Here is a 13,441-nt window from a genome sequence, read left to right as displayed (position 1 = left end):
CATACTTGAAGAATAATAGTGATGGTTTCATTACACTCAAAATTTGATTTACTCAAAAATCAACGAAAGTACCACATTTTTCACGCGAAGTGGTTAACAAAAATAATGGCTTACAATGCATAGTAGTTTTTTGCCTATAAATTATTCGTGAAAGCGTACTGGACGTTCTTGATGAGTTATAGTGACTTTTTCACGACACACTTAATTTATTTTACTCGAAAAGCTACAAAAATACCATAATTTTTATACAAAACAGTCAATAAAACAAAATTAAAAGCCAAAACATGTAGTTGTATGGCCTGAAATTTTCCGTTACAATGTACTGGACCTGTTTTTAATAAAATGTTGATGTTTACAATACACTAATATTTTGTTATATAAAAAAATATACGAAAATACCACAAAAAAGCGAAAAAGCCAAAATTTAAAGTGATAATATGTAGTTTTTCAACTTTAAATTTATCGTAGTAGTTTAGTGGATTCATTTGAACAACCCAAGTGATGTTTTTATTACACTCCTATATTATATCACTCAAAATACTAGGAAAATACCACATTTTGCACACAAAGTAGTAATCAAATAAAAATTGGAGACAATGCATTATAGCTTTTTTGCCATGAAATTATTTGTAAAAAAGTACTAGACTTGTTTGATAAACAATAGTGATCTTTCAATTACACTCGTTGTTTTCTAAATTTGTTTATAAAAAATTTCAAACTACTCAAATAAAGAGAACTTACTATGCGCAGCATATAGTCACATGTTGATGTACCGTAAAAAATATATTTTACACAGATAATGATTTTTGATATCTGAGGCTCTGTATCTCAGTGCTATTAGATTTTCACTCAGGTTGAGTAGTGACTCACTTAGTTATTTATAATTTTAAAAAATTCTTCATGTTTTGATACAATAAATTAACCTATCATATTTCATACGGCTTTTCCCATCATGCTGATACTCTTTGCGTTGCAATCTGTTATATTTTTTGTGATTTAGTATGTTTTTCAGAGCTTTCCCAAAATGAAAATGTGATTCTCGCTCATATGAATAAAAATATTGATGACACAAAACAATTAAAACTGGCCAGTTCTTATATTGCAATTTTAACAGAGGAATAATATTAGGGAAATTTGCAGAAAAACTATCAAAGTTATCCCTTTTTACGGTATTGCTTCAGAAACTCTTCTATATATATTTGTTTTTCAGCAATTTCCCGAAAGGTGCATTGAAAGGAAGAAGTGAAATTTCTTCGCTGGTTTTCATCCGGAGTTTCTCCCGGGATTTCTCTTAGAGATTTTCAGAGTTCTTTCATGAATTTTCTAAATATTTCCTACCAGAGCTTTTTTCCAAGATTTCCCAGTTCTTAGGATTTCTTCCGAAGTTTCTCTTGCGTTCCTCATTGCAGAATTTCTCGCAAAAATAACGTGGATTCATTCCGACAAGGAATTTACAACAATGAATTTTGTAGGTTATCTCTGTAGGAATAGTAGTAACAATTGAATATTGGATAGAAAATAATTTTAGTGTATAATGTTTTCAGTGCAAGAAAATAAAATTGAGTACTATGATATAATATCTTTATAGCAAATAGTGATTGATTATTCGTTTCAGTGCATGCGAATGAATTTTAGTACTCGATTTAGTACTTCCTTCGAAGCGAATCAGCCGAGCAGGATTGGCTACATGATGCATAGAGTTCAGTTTCGAGATAGATGTTGAAAGAAACGGATCGTGATATTTCGAAGTGCCGAGGTATAATACGGAAGTTCGGGACTATAATCAATCGAGTGAGTGTGTAGTGTTCAGTTCCAGCGCGAAGTGCGCCACAGTGTGAAGTTCCAGCGGAAAGTGCACCGCAGTGCCAAATTCCGGCGTCGAGAACGCCGTAGCACGAGGTTCCGGCGCGAAGTGGTTAGTACCGGCAGGAAGTGTGCCGCAGCGCCGGCGCTTGGCTCGTGGAAGAATGGCAGATTCCGACAATGGCGCAATCCAGGATTCGAGAATCGCTCCCACAAAAAAGTAAGTAGTAATAAATCCACAGAATCGATAATCACCATTATAGCCATCATCAATCAATTGTATGTTAAAGACAAAGGCAGCCATTTTCTAATAGAGGCGCATAGGAATAACTGATAGCCATTTTGTAATATTCTTCCAGTTTCTTCATGCCAATTTGCACAATATTTTCCCACGTGTTTATTATGAAAAAAAAGTAAATGCTAAAAAAAAACCTATAATTACAGAATCGATAATTACGATTAGGTCGTTTCAGTCGATTAAAATTTTAAAGCGGTAGCAACCATTTGTGATTGAAAAGAAACCACTGGTAGCCATATTGAAATAACCTTACAGTCTCTTCATGCCAGCTTCGCACAATATTCTCCACGTGTTCTTTTTATTCAAACAAAAAAAAAGACAACACAAATAATAGTTTAGCAATATAACAAAAAACTTATAAACATGAATACGGTCAGCAAAATATAACAAATAAGTACGTTACTGCATTGGGTATGGGTGGACCAGAGCAAATACCTAAATCCAATCCTCGAACGGGTTGGTGTGTCCAGAGAAGGGCACTTGGTCCGGGTGGACCAGAATAAATCCCCAAATCCAATCCTCGAGCGGGTTGGTGTGTCCAGAGAAGGTCACTAGGTCCGGGTGGACCAGCATTAACAAGCAAATCCTCGAGCGGATTAGCATGTCCTAAGATGGTCATTTTAAACCTTAAATGCGATTATCACCCCAGTTGAAAATAACAATTACCAATATTCAATTGTTACTATTATTCCTACAATCTCAAGCAGGAGGTTTTCCGAGAAACACTCCTAGAAAAGTACAGCACTGGACGCATTGACCGATTTTCATACAAAATGCCTAAGTTTGGAGTTCAGCTTCTAGAGCACAAGCTCCAAGAGTAATCTCAGGTGAAACTTCAAAAAACTCTCGCGAGAACCTCCGGGGAGAAACTCCAGAAAAAAATCATTGAAATTTCTTAAAACTTCGGGAGAAATCCCAGAAGCAATTCCTTCAGAAAACTCGCGAAAAACTCCTTTAAAAACCGGGAGGAGCCTCAGTTGAAATCCCGGCAATAGTTTCTGTAAATACCTTAGAAATCCCGGGAAAATCTCATGGAGAAGTACCAAGAGGAATACCGAAAGAAATCGTGGAAAACCTTGAACCTAAGAGAAATTCTACAACAACATCTGAGGTATATTCCAGGAGAAAAGAGAATAAATTCCACGAAAATTTGTTTGGGCAAAACGCAGGAGGAAAAATCCAACGAGGAACTCTGAGAGCAAACATTGGAAAACCTCTGGAAGAAAATCTGTAGGATTCCCATGAAAACCTTCAGGATACAATATTTGGATTTCAGAAATCCTGCAATATTCTCCAGGATTTTTTCCGGAATCAACTGTTTGAATCTAGGGTAAAAACGTCGATAGGAATACGAAAGAATCTCCGAGAGGAATTTGAAAAGGAACCCCAAGAAACAGGAATGAAAGAAGGCTGAAAATCTCACATAACCTAACCTTAACTTTGGAAACCAGTTAAGTTCGTAACTTTTTTTCATTTTCACGGGATTTCCGTTTATTTTTTGGTGATTGCTACTGCATGTTCAGGAGACGCAAATGGACTCAAATGAATACAAATTAAAAAAAAATCCCTGGTGGATTTTCGGTTTGCCTTGTATTTTTTTCAGGTAGTAGATAACATGAAACTGGTACACAAAAAAATCAGTAATGAAATCTGCATGTGTTTGTTTTGAATTTTGTGTAATTGGCTATTTTGTGTGAAAAATATGGCACATTCGTGATTTTTGCGTTGCGTGGTAACGGAGTAATTCGTAGATTGCATACTGAAAGTTGTCATGTTAAAACTTTAATACCTCTATTCTAATTGCTTATGGAATGCTATTTGGGAAGGAACAGCTATCCAATCAGAAGTTGAAGTAAAAAAGACATGAAAACTTCCATTGTATGGCACATTCGTGATTTTTTAGTAAAACAAAATGTGGATGTGATGTAAACATCAAAATTTTATCAAATACATGTCTAGTACATTCTAACGGAAAATTTAAAGTCTAACAACTACATGTCATTGCTTTAAATTTTGTTTTATTGACTTTTTTGTAAGAAAATTATGGTGTTTTAAAAACTTGTTTGGTAAAATAAATTAATAGTGTCATGAAGGCGGTATTATTGTTCAATGTTTATCATTTCACAAAAAAATTCAAGGCAAAAAACCAGAATGCATTGTCTATATTTTCATTTGTTGATTACTTTGTGTGAAAAATGTGGTATTTTCCTAGTATTCCGAGTGGAATAAAATATAAGTGTTTACTACATCACGCATCACTACATCACTTGGGTTGTTCAAATAAATCCACAAAACTACTACGATAAATTCAAAGTTGAATAACTACATATCATTACTTTAAATTTTGACTTATTCGCTTTTTTTGTGGTATTTTCGTAAATTTTTTTATATAACAAAATATTGGTGTATTGTAAACATCAACATTTTATTAAAAACAGGTTCAGTACATTGTAACGGAAAATTTCAGGCCATACAACTACATGTTTTGGCTTTTAATTTTGTTTTATTGACTGTTTTGTATAAAAATTATGGTATTTTCGTAGCTTTTCGAGTAAAATAAATTAAGTGTGTCGTGAAAACGTCACTATAACTCATCAAGAACGTCCAGTACGCTTTCACGAATAATTTATAGGCAAAAAACTACTTTGCATTGTAAGCCATTATTTTTGTTAACCACTTCGCGTGAAAAATGTGGTACTTTCGTTGATTTTTGAGTAAATCAAATTTTGAGTGTAATGAAACCATCACTATTATTCTTCAAGTATGTGCCCCAAACTGCTGCGAACATTTCAAGGCTTAAAAACTACATGTTATCGTTTTAAATTTAGTTATGTTGACTACTTTGTGTAAAAAGTATGGAATTTTTGTAGTTTTCCGGGTAAAACAAAATAAGAGTGTAATTAGAACATTTTCATTGTTCATCAAAAATGTCAAGTACAATCCTACGAACAATTTAAGACCAAAAAAACTATATGTCATCGCTTTGAATTTTGATTTATTGCTTATTTTATGTGAAAAATAGGGTATTTTAGCAGTTTTTTGAGTAAGGTAGAATATCAGTGTACTGAAAAATCACTAATTTTGCATAAACATGTTCACTCCAGCTGTACGCATGATTTAGAGTCGAAAAAAACATATGTCATCGCGTTAAATTTTGTTTTATTGATCAATGTGCGAAAAAAATGCGCTCTCAAAAAAAAACTAGCAAGTTCGCGGGAGTTTTTACCCCCTCAGTAGTTTAACTCGTAAACTACCAAGGGTCCAAAAAAAGTCGGAAGTCCAACTTTGACAAGGCATTTCTCGGCCGTTTTTCAACCGATTTCAAAACTTTTTTTTTGCGATGGAATCGGACAGGTTTCAAGATCATCGTCCATTTATAAAAAAATATAATAGATGCGTCTACCCAAAGGTATTAAGCAAAAGGCACTTCCTAGTTTTTTTGAGAGCACACATTGATCAATAAAACAAAATTTAAAGCGATGACATATGGTTTTTTCGACTCTAAATCATGCGTACAGCTGGAGTGAACATGTTAATGCAAAATTAGTGATTTTTCAGTACACTGATAATTTACCTTACTCAAAAAACTGCTAAAATACCCTATTTTTCACATAAAATAAGCAATAAATCAAAATTCAAAGCGATGACATATAGTTTTTTTAGCCTTAAATTGTTCGTAGGATTGTACTCGACATTTTTGATGAACAATGAAAATGTTCTAATTACACTCTTATTTTGTTTTACCCGGAAATCTACGAAAATTCCATACTTTTCACACAAAGTAGTCAACAAAACTAAATTTAAAACGATAACATGTAGTTTTTTAGCCTGGAAATGTTCGTAGCAGTTTGGGGGACATACTTGAAGAAGAATAGTGATGTTTTCATTACACTCAAATTTTGATTCACTCAAAAATCAACGAAAGTACCACATTTTTCACGTAAAGTGCTTAACAAAAATGATGGCTTACAATGCAAAGTAGTTTTTTTACCTTTAAATTATTCGTGAAAGCGTACCGGACGTTCTTGATGAGTAATAGTGATGTTTTCATGACACACTTAATTTATTTTCCTCGAATAGCTACAAAAATACCATAATTTTCATACAAAACAGTCAATAAAACAAAATTTAAAGCCATAATATGAAGTTGTATGGCCTTAAATTTTCCGTTACAATGTACTGGACCTGTTTTTGATAAAATGTTGATGTTTACATTACACTAATATTATGTTTTATGAAAAAATGTACGAAAATACCACAAAAAAGCGAATAAGCCAAAATTTAAAGTAATGATATGTAGTTATTCAACTTTGAATTTATCAAAGAAGTTTAGTGTGGATTTATTTGAACAATCCTAGTGAATTTTTCATTACACTCATATTTTATTTCACTCGGAATACTAGGAAAATACCACATTTTTCACACAAAGTAGTCATCAAATAAAAATATAAGGCAATGCACTCTGGTTTTTTGGCTTGAATTTTTTCATGAAATGATGAACGTTGAACAATAACACCGCCTTCATGACACTCTTAATTCATTTTACCAAACAAGTTTTTAAAATACCATAATTTTCTTACAAAATAGTCAATAAAATAATATTTAAAGCAATGACATGTGATTGTTAGTCTTGAAATTTTCCGTTGGAATATACTAGACATGTATTTGATAAAATTTTGATGTTCACATCACATCCACGTTTTGTTTTACTAAAAAAATCACGAATGTGCCACATTTTTCACACAAAATAGCCAATAACACAAAATTCAAAACAAACACATGCAGATTTCTATTACTGACTTTTTGTACCAGTTTCAGGTTATCTATTACCTGAAAAAAATACAAGGCAAACCGAAAATTCACCAGGGATTTATTTTATTTGTTTTTATTTGAGTCCATTTACGTCTCCTGAACATGCAGTAGCAATCACCAAAAAAATAAACGGAAATTCCGTGAAAATGAAAAAAAGTTACGAACTTAACTGGTTTCCAAAGTTAAGGTTAGATTATGTGTCTTTATTAGAGAGATTTTCAGCCTTCTTTCATTCCTGTTTCTTGGGACTCCTTTTCAAATTCCTCTCGCAGATTTTTTCGTATTCCTATCGACGTTTCAAACAGTTCTTTCCGGAAATCCAAATATTGTCTCCTGAAGGTTTTTTATGAGAATCCTATAGATTTTCTTCCAGAGGTTTTCCCATATTTGCTCTCAGAGTCTCTCGTTGGATTTTTCATCCTGCGTTTTGCCTTAACAAATTTTCGTGGAATTCATTCTCTTTTCTCCGGGAATATACATCAGATGTCGTCGTCTTAGAGTTTCTCTCGGAATTTATCTTGAAGGTTTTCCGCGATTTCTTCCGGTATTCCTCTTGGTATTTCTCCATGAGATTTTTCCGGGATTTCTAAGGTTTTTACAGAAACTGTTGCTGGGATTTCAACTGAGGCTCCTCACGGATTTTAAAGGAGTTTTTCACGAGTTTTCTGAAAGAATTGCCTCTGGGATTTCTCCCGAAGTTTTAAGAAATTTCAATGTTTTTTTTCTGGAGTTTCTCCCCGGATTTCTACAGAAGTTACATCCGGGATATTTTATAAAGGTTCTTGCGAGAGTTTTTTTTTTAAGTTTCACCTGAGATTACTCTCGGAGTTTGTGCTCTAGAAGCTGAAATACAGAGTTCCAAACTTAAGCATTTTGTATGAAAATCGGTCAATGCGTCCAGTACTGTACTTTTCTAGAAGTGTTTCTCGGAAAACCTCCTGCCTGAGATAACCTACAAAATTCATTGTTGTAAATAACCGGAGACATGTCGGAATGAATAAACGTGATATTTTTGCGACAAATTCTGCAATGAGGAACGCGAGAGAAACTTCGGAAGAAATCCTGAGATGAACTGGGAAATCTCGGAAAAAAGCTCTGGTAGGAGATATTTAGAAAATTCATGAAAGAACTCTGAAAATCTCTAAGAGAAATTCCGGGAGAAACTCCGGATAAAAACCAGCGAAGAAATTCAGGAGAAATATCGGAAAACTCTTTGACAGTAATTCCAGAAGTAATTATCGGAAATCTCTAAAAATATCGAAAAAAAACACGGAAGGAACTATTAATGGCAGCAAATAAAAGAAAAACACTTTGCATGGGAATTGGGAACTAGGATGGAAACTTGAGAGAACTGGAGAAAGCCAGAAAAAAAAAAACTTCGAAAATGCTCCAGATTCCTGAAAAAATATGATAATATTCTAAATGGGTCCTTGGAGAAATTTATCAAACAATCGCTAGAGGAAATTCTGATGAAAACCCAAAGGAATAATACACGGAAACATTTCAAAAGTTTTCTAAAAGACTTCCTCTAGAAATAGAACTCCTAAATAAATTCCGCATGAATCCTTGATGTTTTTGAAAATATCCCTGAAGGAATCTCTGGAAAATTTTTGAAAGATTTTCGAAAAGAATCCACGACAAAATATTTTGAAAAAATCTTTGAAAGATATCATAAAATATAATTGCACCTTTTGGGAAATTTCTGAAAAACAAATGTATATAGAAGAGTTTCTGATGCAATACCGTAAATCGGGGAGCTTTGATAGTTTTTCAGCAAATTTCCCTAATATATTATTCCATGCATTTTTCCTGATTTAATAATTTTAAAACAAGTAAGGTACACCGGGGCAAGTTGAAACGGGTGGGGCAAGATGAAACGCGAAGTTTTGAAATAGATTTCAATATATTTTTAAACGATGCGTTATGGCAATCAAATTGTTTATCATCATTAGAAAACATCATGTTAACCCGCTGTTTCATCTTGACATAATTAAATTAATTAATTATCGATTTTTGCGGCTTAATCAGCCGAATGGAAGTTTTACTTTATTCCAAAAGCTAGACTTTACATATACTGGCGTGAGTGAGAAATGGACAAATTGAGGTGAAATTTGCGAAAAAGTTACTCGTCCTCTCGGTGAGACTCGAACTCACGACTCCTACTCACTAGACAGGCGCGTTGCCGCTCCGCCACGAGAAGGCTCGAAGACGTAGCTGCTAACCTGAATTCAAGCTCAACACAAAATTCCGAGGTTATCTTTTCCACAGATTGCACCCCTTTCGGATGGAATGAGATGTACATCCACACTACGCATATATTGCATATGTAAAGCCTAGGCGAGAGCGCATTGTTTTTGTGTGTTGGAAGTCCACACACCTCTCATCGACGACTGTGGCGAAGAGATGTTTCAACTTGCCCCGGTGTACCTTACTGGTGTCTCAGTTATAATTGCAATGTAAGGATTGGACAGTTTTAATTGTTTTGGGTGATCAATTTTATTTTTTCATACGAGCGAGAATCACATTTTCAAACATGTCAGGTTAATTTATTGTATCAAAACATGAAGAATATTTTGAAATTATAAATAACAAATTGAGTCAGTACTCCACCTGAGTGAAAATCTCAGTGCTTTTAGCTATCAAAAATAATTATCTGTGTAAAAATATATTTTTTTACGGTACATCAACATGTGACTATATGCTGCGCATAGTAAGTTCTCTTTATTTGAGTTGTTTTTGTTTTTTTTTTCATAAACAAATTTAGAAAACAACGAGTGTAATTGAAAGATCACTATTGTTTATCGAACAAGTCTAGTACTTTTTTACAAATAATTTCATGGCAAAAAAAACTATAATACATTGACTCCAATTTTTATTTGATAACTATTTTGTGTTCAAAATGTGGTATTTTCCTAGTATTTTGAGTGAAATAAAATATGAGTGTAATAAAAACATCACTAAGGTTGTTCAAATGAATCCACTAAACTACTACGATGTATTCAAAGTTGAAAAACTACATATCATTGCTTTTAATTTTGGCTTTTTCGCTTTTTGTACATTTTTTCATAAAACAAAATATTAGTGTAATGTAAACATCATCATTTTATCAAAAACAGGTTCAGTACATTGTAACGGAAAATTTAAGGCCATACAACTACATGTTATGGCTTTAAATTTTGTTTTATTGACTGTTTTGTATGAAAATTATGGTATTTTTGTAGCTATTCGAGGAAAATAAATTAAGTGTGTCATGAAAACATCACTATTACTCATCAAGAACGTCCGGTACGCTTTCACGAATAATTTAAAGGTAAAAAAACTACTTTGCATTGTAAGCCATCATTTTTGTTAAGCACTTTACGTGAAAAATGTGGTACTTTCGTTGATTTTTGAGTGAATCAAAATTTGAGTGTAATGAAAACATCACTATTATTCTTCAAGTATGTCCCCCAAACTGCTGCGAACATTTCCAGGCTAAAAAACTACATGTTATCGTTTTAAATTTAGTTTTGTTGACTACTTTGTGTGAAAAGTATGGAATTTTCGTAGATTTCCGGGTAAAACAAAATAAGAGTGTAATTAGAACATTTTCATTGTTCATCAAAAATGTCGAGTACAATCCTACGAACAATTTAAGGCTAAAAAAACTATATGTCATCGCTTTGAATTTTGATTTATTGCTTATTTTATGTGAAAAATAGGGTATTTTAGCAGTTTTTTGAGTAAGGTAAATTATCAGTGTACTGAAAAATCACTAATTTTGCATTAACATGTTCACTCCAGCTGTACGCATGATTTAGAGTCGAAAAAACCATATGTCATCGCTTTAAATTTTGCTTTATTGATCAATGTGCGCAAAAAATGCGCTCTCAAAAAAACTAGGAAGTGCCTTTTGCTTAATAACTTTGGGTAAACGCATCTATTATATTTTTTTATAAATGGACGATGATCTTGAAACCTGTCCGGTTCCATCACAAAAAAAAGTTTTGAAATCGGTTGAAAAACGGCCGAGAAATGCCTTGTCAAAGTTGGACTTCCGACTTTTTTTGGACCCTTGGTAGTTCGCGGGAGTTTTTACCCCCTCGGTAGTTTAAGTGTTAAGTGTTAACATAGTAGATATATCATTTTTGTCCTTTTACACCATAACCATGAATACCAAGTACTTCGGAGCTAATTAATTCGACTGATTAATAGATATTAGACAAAGTGTATTTTGCTAATTTTCTAGATCTCTTGGCAGTTAACAAAAGATACAATATTCTAGAATATGCAAGCTATTTTTTAAACATTCCATACAAGATTCTAGGAGGTGTCTGGCATTCCTGATAGTTTTGTCCAGGTCCATGATGCTATTTTGGAAAATAATCCACTAGATCCACAATATTTTCTAGAACTGGTCAATCGCACAAAGTAAATATGTTAAAAACAAATAATACAACAATAATTTTAATAAGTGCAAGAAGGGTTCTATTCACCATAAGTGGTTTAAATCGGGTTTTTAATTTTGGTACGACAAGCAAGATTGCCAAGCGTTCACCAGTTGAATATAAAACATACACACCACAAACGTGTAAACGTATAGCCCACTGATGTGTTAATCGGGAGAAATTAGGATTCATCGTCCCCCAAAAACGTTCTTTCATGCTCGGTTTAAATATAACATTCCTAAAACGGTTTGCAAGATTAAAGAATAATTACCTTCTCCCGAAACCCGTGACTCCGTCACCGTCGTACCAGTCGCGCATCCGCTCCAACTTATTTGCATTCCGTGTCAGTGTATACCAGGGTACACATTGCGGATGTAAAACAAATTAATATTCAACCTGCCTCTCACCTGTTGTGAAAATGAAATGGCCCAACAGGGCACGAGGGGTGGATGATGATAGCAAGAAGGATACCCAGTACCCGTTTGTGTCACACAGTTGTTGTCAACAAGCGCCTTGTTCATGTTGTTTTTCCTCCTTCCAATCAGCCAACAACCGGTCGGTGGACTGACTGTGTTTCGCTCCAGCCGAATGAGATAATCTCGTCACATATCGAACGGACAAAAGTAAACTGCGTACGGTGGCAGAAATTGTACACGAACGCGAAATGAAAGGACGTTTGCTGCGAGATAACTTCGGTTTGGTTTGTGTGGGCTATCTTCATCGGCTATTGATTGTTTGCTGAGTTGATGTTGCTGCAGACAGTATCGCTATTTGTGGATCATTGTTGCATGAAAAGAGCGTGCATATACCTAGCTACCCGGAAGTCAACAACATATGCAAAGCGATTTCATTACTTCCGACGGACAAGCGGAAGCGTACCATTCGGAACGGTGTTTAAACTTGATTCATTGCGAAACTAGCGATTCGATTGTTAAACGGTTGGCCAGCTGACAGGTACAAGGGTTTCGTCGTACTCAATATTACTGAAACTCGAAACAAGATCAGTAAACCTAATCTGGCAACTATCCGTTGTCAGCTAAACACTGAAGCCTCTTCGAATGAATGTAATCAGTGTTGTACCTTTTGATTCCGCTCGTTGTTGCTTATCCTTTGACAGATACGCGTATTTCGACTACCACTTGTAATCTTCCTCAGTGTCAGTAGTCGAAAAACGCGTATCTGTCAAAGGATAAGCAACATAGGGCGGAATTAAAAGGTACAAAACTGATTACACTTATTCGAAGAGGGTATTCTGCTTAGAGGGTTCGAAAAGTCGGTACAAGATTGAAGCCTCGTTTCTAGGTTTTTTTTTTATAGAGCCCCAGAGCGGGGCGGGAGAGAGCCTTTTAGGGCTTTCCGACAGAGATCTCCTGAAGCGCCCCTGGGACCCTCTGGTTCCCCTCTGAAACGCTCCTGAGACCTCCTGAAACGCCCTTGAGACCTCCTGATATCCCTCGAATCCCCTGAAACGCCCCTGAGACCTTTATGTATTCCTCTGAAATCCCTTAGGAGCCCCTGATACGCATCTGCAATCCCTAAAACGCCGCTGGGATCCATTGGAACCCCATGAGATCCCCTGAGACCCCATGAAACCTTCGTTATACGCCCTTAAAAACTCCTGGCGCCCCTAGAACGCCCTTGAGATCCATTGAAGCGCCCATGCCTCCCTGGAACTCCTTGGAACCCTCCTGAAACTACTCTGAGATCTCCTGGTATCCCTTAGAATCTACAGCTTTAAGATCAACTTTGAGTTACACATCATTATCATCGTTACAATTAAATATGCTGGCAATTCAGTTGACCACATTCGTGAGTGCTCCAAGGTGACATGAACTTTGGAACACAATATGAAAAGATTTGAGATGTTCGAAGTCGTTCAAACTATCTTGTAATCAAGATGTATGAACAAAGAACTGGGTTGTTTAGTGAATAAAATATTGCTGTTTTCTGTAGCCTAATCAAAAGAGCTAATTTTTCTGAATATAACGTGATTTTATTGGATTCCAACACCTTTGTTTTGATGGCGACGTAGGGAACCAACAATGACAACAACGACGATAACAGTGACACTTCAAAGGCCGAGTCCGGGATTCCAGGTCAG

General features: G+C 34.9%; 1 non-coding gene across 1 annotated transcript; it reads right to left on the bottom strand.

The window, feature by feature from the left end:
* Positions 1-9,042: 9,042 nt before the first annotated feature.
* On the bottom strand, positions 9,043-9,113 carry Trnat-agu (transfer RNA threonine (anticodon AGU)). The gene has a single exon. It is a non-coding gene; the product is annotated as a tRNA-Thr (tRNA).
* Positions 9,114-13,441: the final 4,328 nt, after the last annotated feature.

The sequence above is a fragment of the Aedes albopictus genome, chromosome 3 (assembly GCF_035046485.1).
Source record: "Aedes albopictus strain Foshan chromosome 3, AalbF5, whole genome shotgun sequence".
Classification (NCBI taxonomy): domain Eukaryota; kingdom Metazoa; phylum Arthropoda; class Insecta; order Diptera; family Culicidae; genus Aedes; species Aedes albopictus.
Note: the sequence above shows the minus strand (reverse complement) of the source record. Positions and strands in the feature narration are given on the sequence as shown.